Consider the following 21,939-nt stretch of genomic DNA (forward strand, 5'->3'; position numbering starts at 1 on the left):
GTAGTATTTGGTGCTAATATTACTAATTCAGCATTTGAAAGGGCTGCTCACTGGGGAAAAATAACATGTTCTCTAAGTCACAGGAGAAACTAGGGAGATAGTTAATGGGTGTTGGCTATGCTGCACATATTGTGCACAATGCTGTTCACATTGCAGCTGACTGACTGCCAATAGACGTGGAAGTAATTGTCAACAAGATTTATTGTTACTTTCACATTTATACAGTTAGAGAGGAAAGGTTGAAAGAGTTTTCTGAAGTTCAATGCTGACTTCTACTGAACCATAGCAACACACACTGATTACCACTAATGCATGTCACTGAAAGAATTTTGCATCTTAAAAGTAATTTTTTCTTGTCAGAACAAAATCCCCACAATTCTCAGTAATTTTTTTCTGAGATCAATACCTGAACTCTGACTTCGGTTATGGCACACAAACCAGCAATTTTTCAGTATGCAACTGGATTTGGAAACCTCAAATTTTTTTAACAGAAGTTAGGGTGCGCAAGGTAATTAAAGGTGAAGCAGATGGTTTTTACTTGAAATTAAAGGTTGTAAGTGGGGTGTGGGGAGTGGATCATCTTTGCAAAACAGAGATTTTAGCTCACTAGTTTGAGAGAGTACAACACACTTGTTGTATAAGTGTATAAATTCTGGAGGCATGAATTTCAATGAATGCTTATTTCAGCTTCTGTTCCTGTGGTTTACACTTCTATAAAATGTTTTAAACTCAGCTTCACTAAAGCAAAACTGTTTTATTTACATACAATTTTATATACATATATAATTTTCTAATATTAAAAGGATAGATTTATTTTACCAAATGCTACAGAATTTAATCAGAAAACAAGACTCTATCTCAGGCATTTTTGTGTCTAGTCAGAACAAAGTTTTTAATTTGAAGGATTTTAAGATTCTCCTGCTTGAATTTCTCATGAGTTTATTTGTTTCAGATGGAAATGAACTGAGGAGAACTTGGTTACATTTTTTCTGTAGAGGACTCCTCTAGTTTCAATATCTTTTTAACTAATAGCTCAAGACTATGATGCATGAAATAGACTGACAAGAAATAACCACCTAGATTCTTTCAAACAAAAATTTCTGGAAGTAGGATAGGGTACTATTAGAGGACTTATCCAGTGCTACTGGATGTTGCTGCAATATGTATCAAGATTTTGGAATGCAAACAGAGAAGATATTTAAGCCCAGCTATTATACGTGAAACGTGCTGTTACAATGCTACACAAAAACATGTCTGCAATTACCCCATTTGTGATGAAGATAATTAACTTCCCAGTCACTGAGGTGGACATCTACTTGTTCATTTAGCAGGATGTTTTGTCAGTTTGTCTTCACATAATTAGCACTATTAAAGTCTCAATTTCTAGCTTATAGATGTCACAGGTACTGATAAAATTCTTCATTTTATTGTACTTACAAGTCCAATGTACCTAAAGGGAGCAAGTATGTTTAAAAGTGCTCCTTGGAAACATATTTTTTTGCTTGCTGTTCTGTAGTTACCTATGAGAAAACATGACTCTAAGTTGACAACTAAGCATGCAAACACACACCAGCGAAACAGCTGATAAAAGTTTTTGAGTTCATTTGTTACCAAAGAGTGTACAGCTTTTTGTAAACTAATGGAATAAAAAAATTACCTCTTCTCAAAACTTGATCGTGCCTTCCAATTTCAGGTGGCATTTCCCAGCACCTTTGCAGCTGTTCAGAGAATTATCTCGGTTATGAGTAACTGGACAATGGACAGAGCAAGAGTGTCTGGATATATAGAAAACAGAATGGGAAAAGAGTTATGGCAATTTTACATAGAAATTACTCTAAAGTGTCCTAAAAACCATTAAATAACTTGTCATGTCAGTCAAGCAACCTGTTTATCTCAATATTATTTACATGTCAATCACACTTTTTACAGGAATACATCTGAAATTGTAATACCACTTAAAAAAACCCAACATTTCACTAAGAAGAAAATCAAAACAGTTTGAAACAGTCTTCTGATAATTAGGCAAACACAGTTACAGGATAAAATATGGGAAAGAACCTTTACACATCTTTGAGAAAGCAGTGAACTGCGACCTCAGGGTAGACAATCAAATTTGGCCTAAAGGTAAAATCATTTTATATCTCTCTTTTAGGTTTTCCAAAATCAATAGTATTTTATATTGCTCTTCATGACCTGCTATACTCTTATTTCAGGAAAAAAAAAGGGAATCGTGTATTTGAAAATAATATTATGAATGCCATCTATGTATGGGAAATATGACTGCTCTTTCCAAATAGGCTGACAGCTTCATGTTTCAAGTCTTGAACATATGTGCGTGCAGACACATGAATTGCCTCTCCAACTCTGCTTACACTGTCTGTCCCCAGGGTCACTAACAAAACTGTATACCCACAGGCAAACTTATTCCCTTATAGTCAAATAGTTCCCAGAAATAGCAGAAGTCTGACTATTGTGAAGTGCAGAGAAACCATAGATGACTTGTCTGTGTGAGCCAGAATAAGAGCACTCATAGAGCTGTAAGAGAATCAGAAGGTAATGCAAGGATAAAGCAGAGTATTACAACGGTAATTTCTGAGAGAATGAGGCAAGAGGGCTAGGTACATGCTGCACTGCACAGTGTCCAAAAGAGATCTCCTATGGCCCTTTATTCTAGCAGTTCTGTGCTATGCATATAAAAAAAAAAGAAAACCAGCTACAAAAAGATATGCAAAGTGGAATAGTTCAAACTTACTGATTTTGGATAATGGAAATTTCTGACAATTTTTTCCTCTTATAGAGAATTAAAATGCAAAGCTTCACTAAATTTGTCTGAACAGCCCTGCAGACTAATAGCAGGACTGAGATTCTGCCTTGTCTGGTCCTCATTCCAGCTACTACTTGGTTTATAAGCCAAGCTTTCTCCGCCAAAGGTTAAAATCTTGACTTCTTTCAAGACTCACATTACTTGTATCCCCAATATTTAAGTTCAAACAGGAAAATGGTTAATTTTGTAAGAAAACTTCTAGGAAGTTAAATCCTATATCCTTGAACTGTACTATGAGCTAACAGGAAGAAATGTAACAGACTGAAAAATAAGTTAATATGTTGGACTATTAGAGATAATTTGTGTGAGTAAAGATACAGTTGGTCAATTTGCAAAGAAATCCGGTAAAGCAACAAACAACATAGGAGACAAAAGTAATTAGATGGTTCAACAACAAAAATATTCACTGTGACTTTTTTTTTCAGATAGCATTACAGGTCTCTCATTATGCCTACATGATAGAGGCAGTAAGAAAAGAGTTATCTTAATTACAAAAGATCAGTGTAGCACACACCAGTATTTGGCAACTGTATGGTGTTAATGCCAAGCAATGCAGAAAGTTTCCAGAGATAATATCTTCATTACCAAGACTATGATGTCCTACACTAGCTTACTTTTAGGTCCACTAGGCTGAAAAACAAATATTACAGATGAAACCTTCAATCATCATGATGTTGTTCCATGTTTGCTGCAGAAAAAGAAAAAACATAAAAGATAATCTGGTGACTGATGCAAACAGTCATCTGGTGCCCTGTTTCCCTTTCTCCCAAGCACGTCTGAGGCACTCAGCTGTCTGACATCAGCCCTTCACACCCTGCTCACCTTCCGTTTTTACATGTCAGTAAAAATCTAGTACAGATAAATTAAGGTAGTTCAGAGCATATCCAGGGGTTTCATCATCTCCTCAGTTACCAGCCATAGGACAGATTACAATTTCACAGATGCTAGGAAAGGAGATATTACAGCAAAGCAGTAGTGCCACTACAGATAAGGTTAAAATGGCACTTCCATTATAAACACTTATTTTCAGTGGCTTATAACTTCAGGCTACAAATTTCTCTCAGGCTGAAACCTGGCATATTTGGGCTCAGCTTGGTAATGGCTTTCCCTGTCTCTTCATACCATTTTGATTAGGTGTTTGTGATATGAGAATGCAAACAAATATATGTCTCTGGCCATTTCAAATGGCAATGAAATACTTTTCTTTTATGAAAATGCCTGGAGGGCAGTATGTTCCTGTCATTCTAACATCCATTTTACTGTTGACTTTTTTCCAAAAAAGATCATTTTAAAATAAGTGACAAAATTCACATCATTATTTCTGAAAACCATTCAGGAAAGCTAAGGGGTATGGTTCCTGTGGGTCTGCTCTGAAGGACACATTTTGTCCCTCTGAGTGGTGAAAGCTTGCAGTGCTTACCACCATGGTGCAGTCTGGGCCAGTCCTTGCTCAGGGCTATGACAAAAGGCATCCTTAGCAGAGCAGCACTTCTAGGAGTTCAACATATTAACCAAAACTTCCATATTTTGGAATGAGAAAAGAACAAACATTGTTATATAGCACCCAAATCGCATTATTTTAATGAGACATTTATTCTAATTGTCTGAGTATTTTGAATGATACCTCATTATTAAAGTCCTTTTTTTAGTTTAGTCTGATCTTTAATGAAGGATGCAATGAAATCCCTGAATACAGTACTGATTTTTTTTCTGTGGCCTTCTCCTCTCAAAATGTTCATAACTTTTGACAATGATGATTTTCATCAATCCTCCAAAACAATTAAATACAAAGAACCTACTTGCTTGTCTGTCTACCTGCCTGGCTCTCTCATGGTATTATCTGTTTCACTAGTTATTTTAAAAAAATAAATAACTGTTATAAACCTGTTGAATGAGACAAATTTTGTGTTACTTTTGTTTTTCTCATATAGCAAGATATGTGCTGTTTTATTCTATCACAAACAATTCATAACCCTTTTGTGCTTTTAATGAGATGAGAGGATGCTGTGTCAATCAAAGCCTATTTGCAGAGTCAGACTCACAGGGGATGGAGTAGAAAAGGACAAAAAAAATGGTAACAGGAACAGGAAAGAAAAAAAGGCATATCAATAAATTTGAGCAGGACTATGAAAACAATTGAACATCAGTTATGCTTAATAGTTTTCTTTTTGAAACATTTATTTCGAATTATTGTTGTCAATTTAATTTTTGTCAACATAAAACATGCACACTATAACTCCTTTGTAGTTCTGGAACATGTGTCGTATGTACATTTTTCAGGGTACTGTTTACTACAGTGAACCTACTATGTACATTCCTCGGGACAGTGGGACCAGACACACCAGAAAGAGGAAGCAGTCATGATAGCATTACGTTAACTAAATCTCCCTGAAGTTTGTGGAGGGCATCATGTTTATATTTATGTTAGGGAAAAGATATTAACATGTGGAAAATATAAACAGCAGTATGAAGCACAATCTTCTTACTCTGGTCACTGCAACTCAAAACATATAGCAGGACTGAGAAGAGGCCAAAGACCAAAAACAATTAAAAATTGAACTGCTGTTGTTTTCTGAAAAAAGAGGATATGACAAAAATTATAACAATAATGGCAGAGCAAGAAAGTTGGGAAATTCTTACATGGAATGTACCCAACAAAAAGCCACCCATTGAAACAGAAAAGCAATGATTGAAGTGTACGCATATGGTGTACTGTGACAGTACATCAGCGATGACTTCAGTACACCAGAGAGATACGCACACTAGCTTTAAACTAGTGAGCCTGGGTACTGCCAGCAGTCAGCTACAGCAGCACAGAGCTCAGCATGAGCTAATTTACCCAGCTTCTCAGCAAAGTAAATTGGCTGTGCTGAGCTCAATGCTGCCTTGGTTAGATTGTTACCTGCGTTTGAATTTAAATCTAGCTCAGGCTTCTGTGCATTATAGTGCAGGCACTTGAATGATTGCTGGGTAAACTTACCGAAAGACCTATAGAAAGACAGTTTTTAGATAAATTGTACACTTATGGAACTCCTAAAATATTAAGTTAATAGTATACTGAAGTAACACTCCTCCCAAAATACTAGATACTTAGACAGTGGAAACATTCATGATTGCATAACAGGGAATGAAATAATTGAAAAGGCTAAAAGGAAGAGATATTATTAAGCTGCAGAACATAAACCTCAGTTTAAATTTCCCTATAAACTGCTGGTCCAGTTACCATTTGGATGACAATCATGTAAGGTGTATTTCATATTTCTAATTGGATATCCTTATTAAAAGTACTTTCCAGTAACTGTTTTAGAGGAATCTTTTCCGTATTTGTAAGCCATCATTATAAACACTATGTAAAAGCCTAAGTCAAATCTGGTGAAAAGAATAACTTTTTAAGTCAGTACAAATATACTAGGAAAAAAAATCCCAACAAATCAACCAAAAAAACCATCCCTGAACCAAAATACCTTGACTTAGGAATGTTTAGCTTTTGGTTCTAAATTCCAACTGAGAAATGTAGCCACTTATCTCATATGTTACTGTACTAGTAAATAGATTTTATTGTTGTGGTTATGTTAGATGACCGTACATCATACAAAAATATTCCTTGGAGTGTGGATGTTTTTTCCTCTTTGTAAGAAGAATTGGCCATGGTTCAGTGAGACTGCAAAAATACTCTCAAGTTAGGCATAGGCTGGTGATAATTGTTAGTGATTGAATGTCAATGGATGAGAGTGGGAAACCTCTCTTTATAATGGCAGATGATGGAATGTGAAAGTGCTGGTTACACTGACACAATATCACTCTATCAGACTTTATAAATGAAGGGCAAATTAAATTAAGTTAAATAGATGGTTATTTAACAACACGCAAACAAACATTTCTGTGCTGGATAGCAAATAAGTCTTGTATTTAACCAAACATTAGTGCATTCCAATTTTAATACCAATGCAGTTTGTTTTTATAGGAGGATCTAAACAGTACTTTATGTTGACATTTCTATTGCGTATTTAATGAATGCGTATCAAATATGCATGGCAAATAAATACTGTGTTCCACGTAAACCTTTCCTACTCATTCCCTGTCCTTTCTGCTTTGAAATATATTTGTTCTCAGAAAAAATGCATCTCACTACAATGTAACTAAATCTTATTTCAATTTCTTTCCAGACAAGAAACAGAAATCTAGATCATTATTAGTAGTGCTGTACTGCTATTTTAAAAAGCAGCCCTGAACTGTACCTCTGCCTCCTTCTAAGCATTCAGTGTGCTGAGAAAGTACCTTTCTGACAGAACAGATTAAGACTCTCTAAAACTCCTTAATCTATTTTCCATACAGAACAGCACTGTGACATTCCACATGATGCAATCAACAAAAATCAGACCTAGCAGGAGGTCCTAAGTACTTCTTCAGCCTGTATAGCTAAATGCTTTTTTTGTGTTCAGCTGAAGCAGAGGAACACCCTTATTTGAGAGCAGTTGCTTAGTTCTAGGTACAGGAGGGTAAATTTCCAACAGTGTTCAATTTTCCCAGATAAAGGGTTTATCATTCACATCCCAGTGGATCTTACATGAAGTTTATTTCATTGGGAATTCTAGGGGATGTGTAGAAATATCTGGCAGACATTTACTATGTAGGATCCTCAAATGTCTCTTTGAAGGACTGTTTAAACACAGATTGTGAAGTACACTATGGAAAAAAATACCAGGTAACTCCTTTTTTTTCTGTGCAAATATATTAATATCAGGGCAGTAATTACTTTTATTTTATTTTTGATTTGCAAAGGCTTTTCAAACAATAGTGCAGCTATTTTAATGGAAACACAAAAATTGTATTTGTTTGGTACCTTCAAGTCAAGCAATAACAACAACAACAAAAATCTTTAGCTCAATAGATTCTGAAATGAATGCTTATTTCTGTACACCTTCAGGTTCTGGAATTTTATAACAGAGCTTTAAGGCTAGTGTGCCTAGTAATTCACTATGGGATGTCTTTATATACCACTGACAGTAATACGGCTCATTTTGGGTGATTAACTTAACCCCCAGTATTGCAAGTGACTTGCTATGTTAGCATATCTTTCAAGGAATAGTTGCAATGTGAGAAAATTGCCTGTAGGATTATTTGCGACTAGGAACCTGTGAAATGTAAAATAAAATTGAAGACTATAAAGTAAAACATCAAAGGTACCTAAAATATTAATAGCCAGTACTCCAAAAAGTAATTTAGAAGAATTGCATGAGGGAGTGAAAATTACTAATTTAAAAACAGATAGCCTCTGCAAAATAAAGTCAGAAGTTTAGAACAAACAATAGATAATACAAATTCATTGTATACACAATACGAAATGAGTGCAAGTGTCACTAGCAGCTCTAGTAGTTGAAGAAGGCTGGGATAGAAATTCCCGACCAAGCAAGCAACTAGATCTGTATAAAAACCTAACAAAGTTGCACTATATTGAATTTAGGTTGCTAGAGAGAAAGAAAAACAAATACTCTTTAATCCATCTAGTTTTTGGTTACATTTTCATTCTAATTGAACACAGGTAGAATTTGTGGGCAGAAGGATTTTCTTTTTAATTGACGGATTTGGAGCTGAGAGTCACTGTCACGCTGTTCCAAATCATGTTTTCACCTGCTCTCTGTGGGGCAAACTATGTTGGAATTTTCAGTCGGGTTTCTGTGGGAGATTACAAGCTTCAAAGCTAACATTGGGAAACCTATTTCCCTTTTGATATGCACTTTTACTTTTAATAAATTTCAGAACAAAGAAATAAACCCAGATGAATCATAAAGGCACAGAAAATAGAAGAAAAAGTCTTTAGTCTTGAATCAGGCCCCAATTCTGCATGACGCATGGCAGAGCTTCAAGTTGGATTCATGTTTAATCTTCTTACGGAACCATCGCCCCAGAGAAGTTCTTATGTACTTATACCATACTGCTCAAAGCACTAACACTGGCCCAAGAGCACAAGCATGAGCAAATTCTGCTTGAGCCACTGGGGCTGCCTGCCATTGAGGGCTGCCCACCCTCAGCTCTGCCTCTTTGACTGGAATTACACTGGTTAGAATATGATTGTAAGGCCATTCATGGCACATTCAAGACTACTCCACATTGCACCAGTTGCATGGAAAACTTGCAAATGCAAACAAAAATATTATTCTGTCCTTGCCTGCTTTTGCAATTCTGTGGGGTGATTCCAGGTCAAAGTCTAGGTAAGAAACTGTGATTCACTGAAACCTACATTTGACTTCTGAAAGTCTTTCATTGTTGCCAGGGTTGTTCTGTGGAAATGCATTAATATCATAGCAGGTGCTGATTTAAACCTTGCCAGTGAACTATACACTGTAGAGCAAGTGAATAGTGCACAGACTAGGAGGACAGTGCAGAGGCCAAGTATTTATTCTCATGTTTTATCTGTTTTCTTCTGAAATGGGCAGTGTCATAATGTAGAAGTCTTCACGATTAGGTGTTAGTATATGTTCTACAGAAAACAACATACTTTTGGTTGAAAGACAGCTGACTTAATGACTGAAGAGGTCTATTTTAATATCTGTTAATTGTGATCCTGCTATTTCCACAGACATTTATAGTCCACAGTACAAGATGATAAAAACTGAACTTGTTTGGGAAGCTCCAGTACTTAAAAATGTAAAGAATTCTACCAGGTGCTTCTAAAACATGATGAGTTTTCTGTATTAAATATTCCAAACTAAATTCTGCAATTCTTGGTACTAATTTTATTTAAACTTCTGATTAATTGATTAATGATTAAGATCCTAGTTTAATCATGCTCCCTTATAGAAATATCATGAGAATTACAAGAAGTAACGGAAGGAAGCTTTTTCAAAGTAACCTAGCCATCCAAGTAGCAGATGAAAAAACAATGCCAGCAGCTATTTTAAGATGACTTACTCTAAATACCAACTGGAATACAATACCTCTAGAAGAAAGGTGCTTTTTGTTCGTTGAGCTATAACATGTAGAGCAATAAGGGAAAAGCATCTTACAGTGAATGATTCCTATAATAATGTGTGGAGCCTCTTCTCTTTATGTCATACTTACAAGGTAGCAGAAATCACTTTTGAAATGACTCACCTGAGTCAGAGGAATTATTCTACAGATAACTTACTACAAGGCTGCTGTATCTTTTTTTTTTTTTTCTTTCCTTACATCTTTCACAAAGGGAAGCTTCCTGAAAAACACCGAAGTTCCTCATATTGATAAACTTGTGATCCCATCGAGCTTGTGTAGTTTCTTTGGACAGCCAGTTACCAGGAATCATTCACAGCAGCATGAAGTGTTTAAATGAATGCAGGCTGGGAGGATTAGACCCACCTTCCACCCCTGTTGCACAGAAGGTATTTTGACTCCAGCTACAGGTCATCATGAAATGGCAGTGCTTTGTCTTTTGAATTGGACTTTAAGGTTATCTTCACTGTAAAATTCTTTCCTGAGTCAAACTTTATCGGTCTTGCTTAATGGTTTCCCAAAACTCTTTCATGTTGGTCTGCTTCTATGTACAATGAACTGTCTGACCAAAAGTGTTTCAGCCAGCAAGGGCAAATAAGTGACCTTTATAGATAGATCTGTAATAACCATGGTCCAAATAGACATTCTAACAAAAGAACAGAAAAATAAAAATACCTAGAGAGAATACTGTTGTTAAATGGGGACTAAATTAATACTGATCAATTTCTATTAATTTCATTACTGATTTCCAAAATCGATTACTTGTATCATCTTGCGCTAGATTCTTTACTCAATGAATGCATGCACCAAGATTTCCATGTCAGAAGTCAGACTATGCAGGCTTATGCAGTCCTTTCAGTAGCTGAATATTTCTGAAATGCATCAATATATTTATTCTTTTATCTTTTCTTTAGGAATGATATTTTTTGTGAGGTCTTCTGGGCTAGACTGCTCTTACCTTAGATGGTGGCTTGATGACTCCAAGCACTTGACACCCACTAAAGACAACAAGAAAGAAGAATGTTCTGAAAATGTTCTGAAAATTTAGGTCATCAGCTTTGAAAATATGTGTAATATTTATACTGGCATATTACTTTTCAACAGCTGGGGTAGCCAGCACAAAAAAAGGCTTAAAGCTTGGAAGGGTTTTGTTTTGTTTTCTGAGTACTTCCATTCTATTCTGGACCATGCAACCCTGTGACTGTAAGAAATATTTGTTACTAAAGTATATGACACTTCTAGAAGAATTTGTAGTCACTTGACTTTTGTGCATGTGTGTTGATAACAGTACTATTTATTACAGAAACCTAAAGTGTCTCTTTGAAAAGAAATTACCAAACATAATATTCCTCTTTGTACAGAAATATCCTGTAAAAAGATTATTTTCATGAATAGCAACACTTCACTTCAATTTTTATGTCTGTTTGCAATTTCTAAAGAAGCTTTTAGATAGATCTCATTTCTATGAGGATTTGATAAGACAACTTTGAGGAAATAATAAACAGATTCTATTTATAATGGACTTGCTAACTAGCACTCAAAAAAGGCTTTTATGGGTGAGGTCTTTTTCTTTGAATTGATCTTCACTGGGATAAAATTATAATCATGGGGTCCTGTTCAGTCCATAAAAATGCAGAGACTTGATTCTGTTTAAACCCAGATCTAAGGAGAAAAATTCAATGTTTCCAGGAACAGCAGGAAATGGCAATACTCTGATATTTCCATTTGGTTTTTTTTAACTGTTTCAACCCTTTCAGGAATCTTGGAGAGTTTTTATAATGTTGCACCTCCAATGTCAGGCTGCTTCTTTTTTCATTTACTATTCACATTCAACCTCTTTATCAAGGAAAGAGGAGTTGGCAGACTTAGTTTTCTCAGATTTCACATAGTCCTTAATAAGGATTCTACAATGTATATGCTGAGACATGGTTAAAAAATCAGGGGAGTGATTTTCACAATTAGAGGAAGCCCAGTCTTCCACAAATAATAGCTTAACAAGATTGAGTAAGCAGATCGATGATTTATACATGCAAGTATTTAGATATTTAATGAGAAAAGATTGCAGGTATAACAGGCAAGTTTTCAGTGCCTAGTTTATGATGTTCAGTAGAAATGGAAAAGATTTTTTATTCTGAAGTGCACTGCACCTGCAGAAAAGAGTTGATGTGATACTGCAACTGGTCAATTTAACTCCTCTGTCCATTCCCACTCAACCATCAGAACCTTTCTTTGTTCACTTGAAGATCTGATTTATCTAATGTGATTCCTACAAGATTAAAAACTATGAAAGGTCCATCTTACTTTCCTGTTGCATACAGAACTTTGTATTGTAGAAAACTAGTTTAGACCAACAATAAATTAATTCCTCTGCACAAGAGCCATGAGGAGCTCTCTAAATGTTTTTGATCACCCAAGGCAGGACAATGCAAGGTAATGGAGAAGAAGAATCATCTTGGGTTCCAGGGTTTTTTCCCACAGTAGGCAGCTGATCTATCTGTCTGGGACAGACTCAGGAAATGGTGCAGAAATAAATGACACAGTGTATTCAGAATAATTAGCTCTAAAATTTTACAAAGGAATTGTAGTTCAGTGATATAAAGACTAAAAAAAAAAAAAAAAAAAAAAAAAACCTTGATTTGAAAAGCTGTTTCTTTACCACTGCAATTTGTTGAAGAAAATCAAAAGTATAAAACACTTTACAATTATTTTAATGGATATGTCATGTTCCCCAGCATCAGAACTACAACGGTGCAATTTGTTGTATCTATAATCTCTATCCTCTTTTGCAGTGAAAGTCTTGCACATTTTCTTTAAAGAGATTTCCCTTGAAATACTTACCTTGCTATTTTGCTCTTATTTATTATTATTACATATTTTATTCTATTTTTTTCTAAGAAACAAATGGCAAAAGACTAACTCATTATACAGGATCTCATAAAACTCTGACATTACTTGGAAAACAAAATGTTTATGCTAAGATTGGTACTGACAAGGAGTTTTTTAATTGCTAGTAATGCATACACAAAGAATATAGTTGATATCATCACCAATGTTGCTGCCGGGGCTACAGGAATCTTCTCAGTATCAGAAGTCCCTGTCATCATTTTGTTCTCTAGAAGTTATGGCTTGATTAGGGCAGTGTCATTGTTTCATCTGAAATCTTATCAGATTAATACTTTCATCAGGGCATCAATTTGTCCCACTTTTCTTTTTGCTGCTCTTTCTGAGTGACACAGCCAAAGGAATGCGCCTCTTTAAACTGTCATTCAGTTTAACTCCTCCTCTGCAATTATACTGGCATGCATAATACATCATAACAAATTGGATTTTGCAAAGAAGCAACAACAGAAATTATATTTGCTTGTGGCATAAGATAGAAGCTGTTGTAATAGAAGAAGGGGGGAGTGAACAACAGATAAAGAAATCTAATGAATTAAAACCACTTACAGAAAACCACAGTTTTCCTCTGTTTTCCCAAGGTTTCTTCTTCTTTAGCATAGAGACCAATTGTAATAGTAAAATGAAAGAAAAAAAAAGGAAATATTAACACAAATGAAATAACTTTGCAATCAGTAAAGGTTTTACTAAATTGTAGTGAGTTTCTTGTTTTGTCAGGAAGATTTTCTTCTGGCTTTAGAGGTTAAAAATAACTGCCTTACTTCAAAGAAAGCATTTTTTTTTAAACAAAACTTGTTAAAGGGATGACATCGGGTCAAAAATCCTACATCATACAGGGCAAATATCTTTACCAGATCTCCTGGCTAGAATAAGGAACTTCCATTTTCCTTTGATGAGTAAAAGCCTTTCCCCCACATACCAAACTCTGATGGTTTTCCAAGTCTCTCTGACAGACTCAGTGTCTGATTATCCTCATCCAGGCATCTGATTGCCAGAATTACTTGAGATAAGAGGCAATCCAGAATATCCTTCAAGTAGCTGACTAGAGCCAACAGCATTTCCTCAGTATGCATGGGACTTCACGACAGCAACCAGACCAGTTGTCTGTAACAGACTCCTCAAAAAAGGCAAAATATACATTTGGCATAAGGCAACAAAAAGCTTTTTGGTGTGTAAAATGATTTAGATAAAACAGGAATGTTTCCAGTGGGACACTGAAACCATTCTAATGTTTTCAGTCTGAGATTATTTGTCTTTAATATATCCTTCAAAATCTAAAGTATGTTTTTCCCAAACAGTTTCTATTACCTTCAATTAATTTCAATTCTATGACATGTTCTTCACTTAATTTAAAAGAGAGGTAGCAGTGCATCAGCTTTGCTGGTACTATGAAGAATATCTTTGTCTTTTGAAAAACATAGTGTTTTGGTTCAGTGTTTAGGAAACAAAATTTTGTGGGTAAATCTGAACATTTAAGATGGAATTAGAACTGCATTGTTCAGAAGCCCTGATGATATGCTAAAAAGTTCCTGATTAAAACTTCAGTAACCTACCAATATACCGGTATGCAACCAAAAAAGAGGAGGAAAAGCCATGAAATAAATTAGTATAAACACAATAATCAAAAGCACAAAACCTAAGAACAGTAAAAAGTGGTATCTTCTGCACTCATACTTTATAGTGATAGATATTTCCTGGACTGTTTTACTTAGCTTGGGAATTGTAACAATGACATAGGTGGTGACTTTATGTGTTGTGAGTATAAGTGATCTAGATATAGGGATATTGGTGATAAAGTGACATAAGGTGTAAGTTTGGACAGTGAACATTTCAAAATGCTTATGTTAAAACTCTGTAGCACATCTTTATAGAAAAGGGGTTGGTTCTTATCTCCTCTAAAACTGCATCCTACTAACTTACCTTAATGATGATAGCTCCAGGACCTTTGCAAGGCCCTGTAACATGGAAGCATTATAACACCAATTATCTGGAGAGTAGAAATTAGCAGCAAGATGACAATTTCTAGACTGATCTTAAAATAACCAAGTACTTTCCTTCCTATAATTAAGCCAAGAACTTCCTTCTCAATTAGACTGGCAGAAATTTCTTCTCAATGAGACTGGCAGATGGATATATAGTTATTTCCAATAGCATTACTGTATGTCACAGGGGTAGAAATGTATTAAGGACTGGGAAACAGGAGACCCTTATGAGAACAGGCAAGTTTGGCTGCCAATTATTTTGGTTGTATTGGCAGACTGCTATCTGAGATGCAACTACAGCCAAAGTTGAGAAAAGTGGTATCTTTGTAGCACATACTGTATTCATGTACTCGTCATATTAGGATAGGATATTGGTTGCTTACATAATTGTTATCATATTAGTGACTTTTTTTCCTCGCACTCTTCAGCTACTGCTTCTCCCACGCTAACACTGCTGAAACAAACCACTTGGAATTCACTGTGAGTAAAATTAATATCTTGTAAGAATGATTAAGGAATAGACTTTAAGCACTTTTCTGTAGTTTAGTGTCTTCTTTTCACTACTCTTTGTTGCAGCAAAATTGTATTTTCTATAATAATCTTTGACTTGTACATTTAATTTAATACTAATTACGTGACTGTATTGTTACACAGATAATTGTAAGACCTGTCAATTAAGTCTCATTTATGTTCAAGCATGAGCCTGTTCTTAATCTGTCTCTTGTAAACTGCGTTTTTTTGATATATGCAGTTTTTATAGTTTATCAGCTATTATTATGCTGAAGACTTCAATTCTCTTCATTTTTTTTCTACAATGCAGTATCACTTAAGAATGTACTCTGTATTCAGTTTCTTCAGATGACATTTTAAACTTCATTTTTTTTAAACTTTAAAGCATAATAATGAAAAACTCCCAATGGATTATGTCCAAAGACCATAATCAGGTCTGTATCTGGGTGAGATCTTTATTAATCATTTTTCCCTTCTATTGAAGTTAGAGAGCATATTTCATGGCACTATTCCCTTTTAACAATAAGAAATTCACTTTTGAGAGTAGGGCAAGCAGAATACTTGCACATTAACTGGTAGTGCTGTCCACTGTGTAACACGGAATTTCCCACAGAAAAAGTGGGCTGAGGTAGTTTTAACTTTTAATAATTTTCATGCTAATCAATGTGCAAAAAACATAGGAACTGAGGTAACAATACCAATTAAAACAATACGTGTTAGGTTTTCAACATTCCTTTGCATTTTATGTGAATTCAAACAACATAATTACAGAAAATAAAAGGATCTATCCTTTGTCCAAATTGAACAGGAAGTTCACTAGCAACAATAGATGCTGAAAAATAAATTGCATTAGAAAATTCCTTGAGTTTAATAATTTTGAGATCAATTAACAATACAGGAAATTTAATTAATTCTTTTTACAAGTTTTAACCTACTGTGTCCTTCTAAGTACAAGGAGAATCTGCCACTGAAATCTTAAGAAGTTTTACAGTTCCTAAGACTTGCATGTAAAATTTTGAAACAATAATACACACACTGTTCTGGAGCAGTGCATACGTAGGCTTTGCCTGGAAATTAAAGGCTGGAAAAGAAAGAATATACTGCCTTGACAACCAAATTCACAGGCTATGTTATCTTGCCCAGAGGTTAAGTGCCTTCAGAGTACAAAAAAAGTTTTAGCTATTTTCTCATAAAATGCTGCATATGATACAGATATTTAATGGCCTCTGCAGCTGGTGGAGTTCGTCTCAGAGAGCTGGGAGGTTTAGTAACTTCCTTAACTTTTAAATACTTAATGGACCTCCCCAATGAAACTAGAAATCTTCTAAGACCAGGATTTTAAAAATAGTCAGTACTGTCAAACTCATATCCAGATGAGATGTGCCAAGAGAGTAGCTTACACAATTAGATTCGCGGTTGATTCTCATTTTCTATGCTTACAAAATACCCTTGAAATTCTGCAATATCAGATGCTGTTATTTAAACATTATTGATTATAGTAAAGATTTTCTATTTTTTTTAAACAGACAACTCAGTAGTAGCAAGGACTTGAATCACACTTGTTACACTTAAAGATGACATCCACTGAAAATCCTTCCCAAATCCCATGGGCTGCGCAGCCCAGAGCTGCTGAACAATAGTATGTCTTCAGTCCTGGCGTTTCACCACATTCATCACATCCTGCATCATAACACTTCTGTAATTCAGTTTGTATCTTTGCTAGCTTAAGAAAAACAGAAAGAAGTCACAACCTGAAGACATTGCTGGCTGAAGTAAGCAATGCACCATTACAACAAGGACTATTGTTGTAGTCTGGCTATGAAGAATTCAAGCAGTGCAACAGTAGTGTGACTGATGGGCCAAAGGGACAAAGGAAGAATATGGTACACCTGGGAGTGGTGGAATTGTGGATGGATGGTTAAAGGACAGATACCCCTTTGATTTCCAGTATTTTCATGCCAGGCAGCAATATAAACTGAGACCATTTTCTTCCTTCTTCAAATATACCATAATTTCCCCGCATCACTGACAAAACCACTGTGCATATCCAATTCAATCATTTAGAGTCTAGCGGTAATCCATATATACTTTAAAAGTCTCAAAAGTGAGATGGACAAAATGAATTAGACTAGAAATGAATTAAAGGATTGTTAATATTCTACATCTGAAACAACCTAGGGTATAAATAGACCATGAAACTGAAACTGCTTAGAAATAGTGATAGATCTTTAATTGTAAAAAGGTGGAAGATATTCACTCTTATTATACAAATAACAGTTTCTCAGAATACGTCTTGGTATCTTTTGAAAGAGGAGACAAGAGTATATGGACTTCAATCCTTCTCAAACAGTAATAATAAGAAGTTTTACTTCATTCATTTGTGGCATCCCACAAGAATCAATTCTCTCCAGTCATTTTCTCTATTACTCTCAATCACCAAGGTGAATTTGTCAGATTATCTAGATTTATGTGTCAATAAAACAATTACGATATTCAGCTCTTCCTATGTTTTACTACATCTCCAGTATACAAAGTGCTTAGATAAGATCAGTTCATTTATAAAAACACCTGGCTGCATTTGAATTTTAAACAGGCAGAATGCTCAGGGGCAGAGGAAGGCATTACGAAGACTGTGAAGTAAGGTGCATTCCTCTTTGATTGAAAATGTTGCCCCCAACTTGGCCAATTCAATACATAGCTTGAGAGTACTTGAAATCCTCAATGTGCCCAAGTTACACAGCACTATCCATGAGCAGTGGTTTCTACTATGACTGATTGCTACAAGGCTCAATCCCATCTTGGCAGCTGAAGCTCAGCCCTCAGTTATTTTACGTGACACCTCTCAGCTGGATTACAGCCATGTAGTTCCTGGGCATGAAGCCATCACACCTTAGGAAACTCCAATTAGTACAACATGCTGTAATACATGAGCTGCCCTGAGCAAATCTATCCTCTCTTACAGTGACTTCTTATTGACTCTTAAATCAAGGGAAATTCTCAGTTACTTCTTTTAAGGAAGCAATAGCCTGGACCCAAGGTTTTTAGGAGACTAAATACATTTGAGTGATCCACAACCTTAAAATGCAGCTTCACCTTTTCAGTTACATAATGTTCAGAAAAAGATACTATTCTATCTAGAGGACAGAACTTCCCTAACAATAGAAGGTAGAAATTAATTCTATGTGCATTCTTTGATTTTACAATCTTTACAAAATTCTTATTGTTATTGACAAAAAAAAAAAAAAAAAAAAAGGAAGAAAAGAAGAGAGAAGGGAAAGGGAATGGGAAGGGAAGGGAGAGGAAAGGGGAAAGAGAGAAAACAATCAACACCACTAATATTCTTGTCAAAATCATAGCCTTTACTACACACACTTTCTTGCTCCCAGAGAGAATACATTGAGAATTAAAAAAAAATGCCATATAGAAATAAAATAATAAAAATTAACCATGTTTACTAATAATCTACGGAAAGGTACTCACAAAAGATTGAGTGCTGTACAACTCTTGTGTAGAACCGAGAGTATGGACTAGCTGACCATATAGCTGTGTTTCCAGTCACTTTATTGTCTTTCTTCCTGTAGATAACAAATCTCCGGGTTAAAAGGAACATTATTCCTTTAATGAGCAAATTCCTCACAAAAGAAAAGCTGTCAGTATAGTTGAGTGTTCACTATCATCCTTATGAGAAGAGTTCAGTTTGTGGTAGACAGGTGTCTATCTCCAAACCAACATTACTGCTGAAAATCTAAGAACATAGGCCAGGGGACACTGGCACCTTTGGTTCCTTTCCTTTGATGATTTTCCCTCCAAGTTATTCCTGGCACTGGAGCAGAGGCTGCCCTGCTGCTGCCTGTGCTGAGCAAAGGGCTGCAGTGTCCAGGGTTACCATCCGGCACCTTTCAAAAGCATTAAATTAACTCCAAGGGAAAGAGATTCCTACTGAAATTGCGACACATGAGGAAACAATGCCAACTCTATGAAGGATGAGTGTTCTGCTTGCCATGTTGAAGGTTTGTCCTGTTGTGCATATCCATAAATTAAGCAGCTGGATTGTTTTTTATTCTTTTTTTTCTCCAATTAAACACAGCCCTTACAATGCATAATAGGTCATTCAGATGGTTGTCTAATCTATCCATCCTCACTAAACAAAAGATTAGATTCAGACTTATAAAAAGAAGCTGTAGAGTTGAATTCTAAAAGGATTAACACTGGGAAAATCTACAGATCAAAAAAACCCCAAGTGTGTCCACACTTCAGACTTGTTGGCAAAATTCCCTCCCAGTCCTCTCTGCAATTTCAGAGGATAAGAAAAGCTTATGTGTAATTAAAAATAACCATGTATTTGCACTTGCTAAAGTGACCTCCAGACCACATAGGCTCTCTCAATAAAGGACATACAAAATGCTTTGTTAATGTGTCATCTTAGTACTCATCCTGTATGCAGATTCCTGCAGACAGGTGATGCTTTTGTTATAGGCCATTAATCAGATATCCTTCCCCTCACATACAAAAAAGCATGGCAATTGAAGTCACTGAAAAGCAAGAGTTCAAGATTTCCTACAATCTGAGAAGCTGAATTTGATTACAAACCAACCATTCTAGTGCTGCTGAAAGGCTGCGTTAGGTAATTCAAAAGGAAATGCTGGAATTCCACAGTGCCTGCAGAGTAGCGTGTCCTTTGAACATATTTATTTCTTCCTTCCACTCCACCTTTCTATTTTACTTCTGTGTTGATGAAAGAGAACAACTAACATTTATAACCTTGAATATTGCCTACAGTAATAACCTGTTCTTGTCCATATGACAACTGATTTTCTGAGGGATCTTATTCAACAGTTTGAGATTGGTGATATCTTGGAGCAAAGAGCTCAATAGATAAGGACAAAAGCAACATGTGTCAACAACAGTGACCTCTCCAAACTGGATTCTCCCAGTCCAGATGAGCTAGGCTCACTGAAGACTGCAAGTAGAAAATGAAGATGAAGACAGAGGTTAGACTTGGGTTGCTAACTTCAGTCTCATCCTAGGGAAACAGTTATTTGGGAGCTTAAAAGCAGGTTAGCAACAGCTAACCTCTTAATCATACACTACCACAACAGTGGAGAGTAACACAACAGTTATAGAACAAAGAATATTTCTAGTACTCATCTCTAATTTTGCGTTCAAGGTGAACTGACTGAATATAACCTAATACCTGCATTATTTAATACCCAGTCTGCCTTGGCAACTGTTCATATCATTGCTATGTAACAGCCAACTCTTCAGGCCACTGTCTACTGCTTCTTTGCAAGCTTGAAGTGGATAAGGGCTCATGAGACCACAGCAATTGAGGCAGCATACAGCCAGAAGCACAAGGAAATCTGGACAGGTCTCAGATTTCAAGTATGGTCTTGATGTAGCAATTATGTAAGCACTTTTCAGTGGATGAATTCCCACTCATAGGATTTCATACTCCCTCTGGAGCATTTGGTTTATTAAAAATGCCAAAAAACCCCACAAACTGAAAAGGAGTTGGAAAAAAATCATCAGCTAAAATTGAAAAGGCTCGTTTGGTGATATTTTCACCCAAGTTTGCTGTTGTTACGGGTTTTACAGATGTAGACTTTTTAAATTACCAGAAAACTTTATCTCCTGCAGGGTAGAAATGGGACTTTTTTCTAAAGAAAAGAAAGGAAGGCAAAAGAAAATCAGACATTTTCTTAATGATATTTTGCTGAAACTGTTGGCAGCTTTAGTAGTTGGAGGCAGTGGTGTCTGGGAGAATAAATCAATGCTGGTAAAGTTGCAGAGTGCTAGGTGACGTTTTTCTCAGGTGACAATGTCCTACTATCTCTCCTGGAGTTATTAACTTTTCATTGGCTTTTGGACCAAAAGAGTGAAGAAAGGACTCTGATCAGAACAAATGTGAAATAAAGGCAATTGAATTAAGACTTTTTACGTGTATCTCTTCCCCAAATCTTCATTGTCTACTTAGACTTAAGATGTCAAATGGGGATGGCTTCCTGCTGGTGCTGCTTCAGGGCCCTGGTAGGTCTGGGCACCATACCAACAGCCACTTACTCTCACCACTCGTCCTCTTCCACTCTGATAATCACAGCAGCAGGTTGATTATTGGGTTGCAAAATACAAGGGATTTAGTGCTGACTGCAGCACTGAGTGCCTCCTCAAATTCTTCACAGATAATTTTCATAAAATTTGTCAAGGGTCTTGTCTGAATTGTATTTTCACATAGTTAATCCTCTGCCTGTACAGCAATCTGGTCCTGTGCTGCTTGCACTGCAAAATATGCCTGTGGCTGGCCTCTGTGTACCCACGTCACATTCATCAGGATGCAACCAGCCCAGCCACCCACTGAGCAGGTCCTGACAAATACTGCTACAGACACATGTGGACTGACCACAAAGAAAAGTAAAGACAGTGAGGAAATGAAAAAAATCTAGCAGAGGTAATATGAGATTACTGCTGACAAACTTCCCCTCAGTACACTCTGCGATGTGTAGGAATAGCCCATGGAAAGGAATAAGAGATATCTCTGACTTCAGGCCCTGAACTTCAGCAGGGTTCACACAAAAGTTTGCTGGGAGCCAAGCTTAGCAGTTTATGATAAGAACAAGTTAATAAAATGGAGAATGAACTTAACCAGTGCCCTACAGTAGTAGGTAGAGCAAGCTCTGACTAAGAGTAAATGGAGTATTAAAACGCAAGTTATCTGTTTGACCTTAATACTGGAGAGAGAAACATTTGGAATTTTCACCA

The 21,939-nt window shown here is 36.0% G+C and overlaps 1 long non-coding RNA gene across 1 annotated transcript; it reads right to left on the reverse strand.

The window, feature by feature from the left end:
• Positions 1-1,663: 1,663 nt before the first annotated feature.
• LOC133626281 (uncharacterized) lies at positions 1,664-13,284 on the reverse strand. The gene is made up of 3 exons (XR_009819383.1): positions 13,241-13,284; positions 10,752-10,791; positions 1,664-1,775 (listed from the first exon to the last, which is right to left on the reverse strand). It is a non-coding gene; the product is annotated as an uncharacterized LOC133626281 (long non-coding RNA).
• Between the last annotated feature and the right edge of the window lie 8,655 nt (positions 13,285-21,939).

The sequence above is a fragment of the Colius striatus genome, chromosome 10, assembly GCF_028858725.1.
Source record: "Colius striatus isolate bColStr4 chromosome 10, bColStr4.1.hap1, whole genome shotgun sequence".
Taxonomy (NCBI): Eukaryota; Metazoa; Chordata; class Aves; order Coliiformes; family Coliidae; genus Colius; species Colius striatus.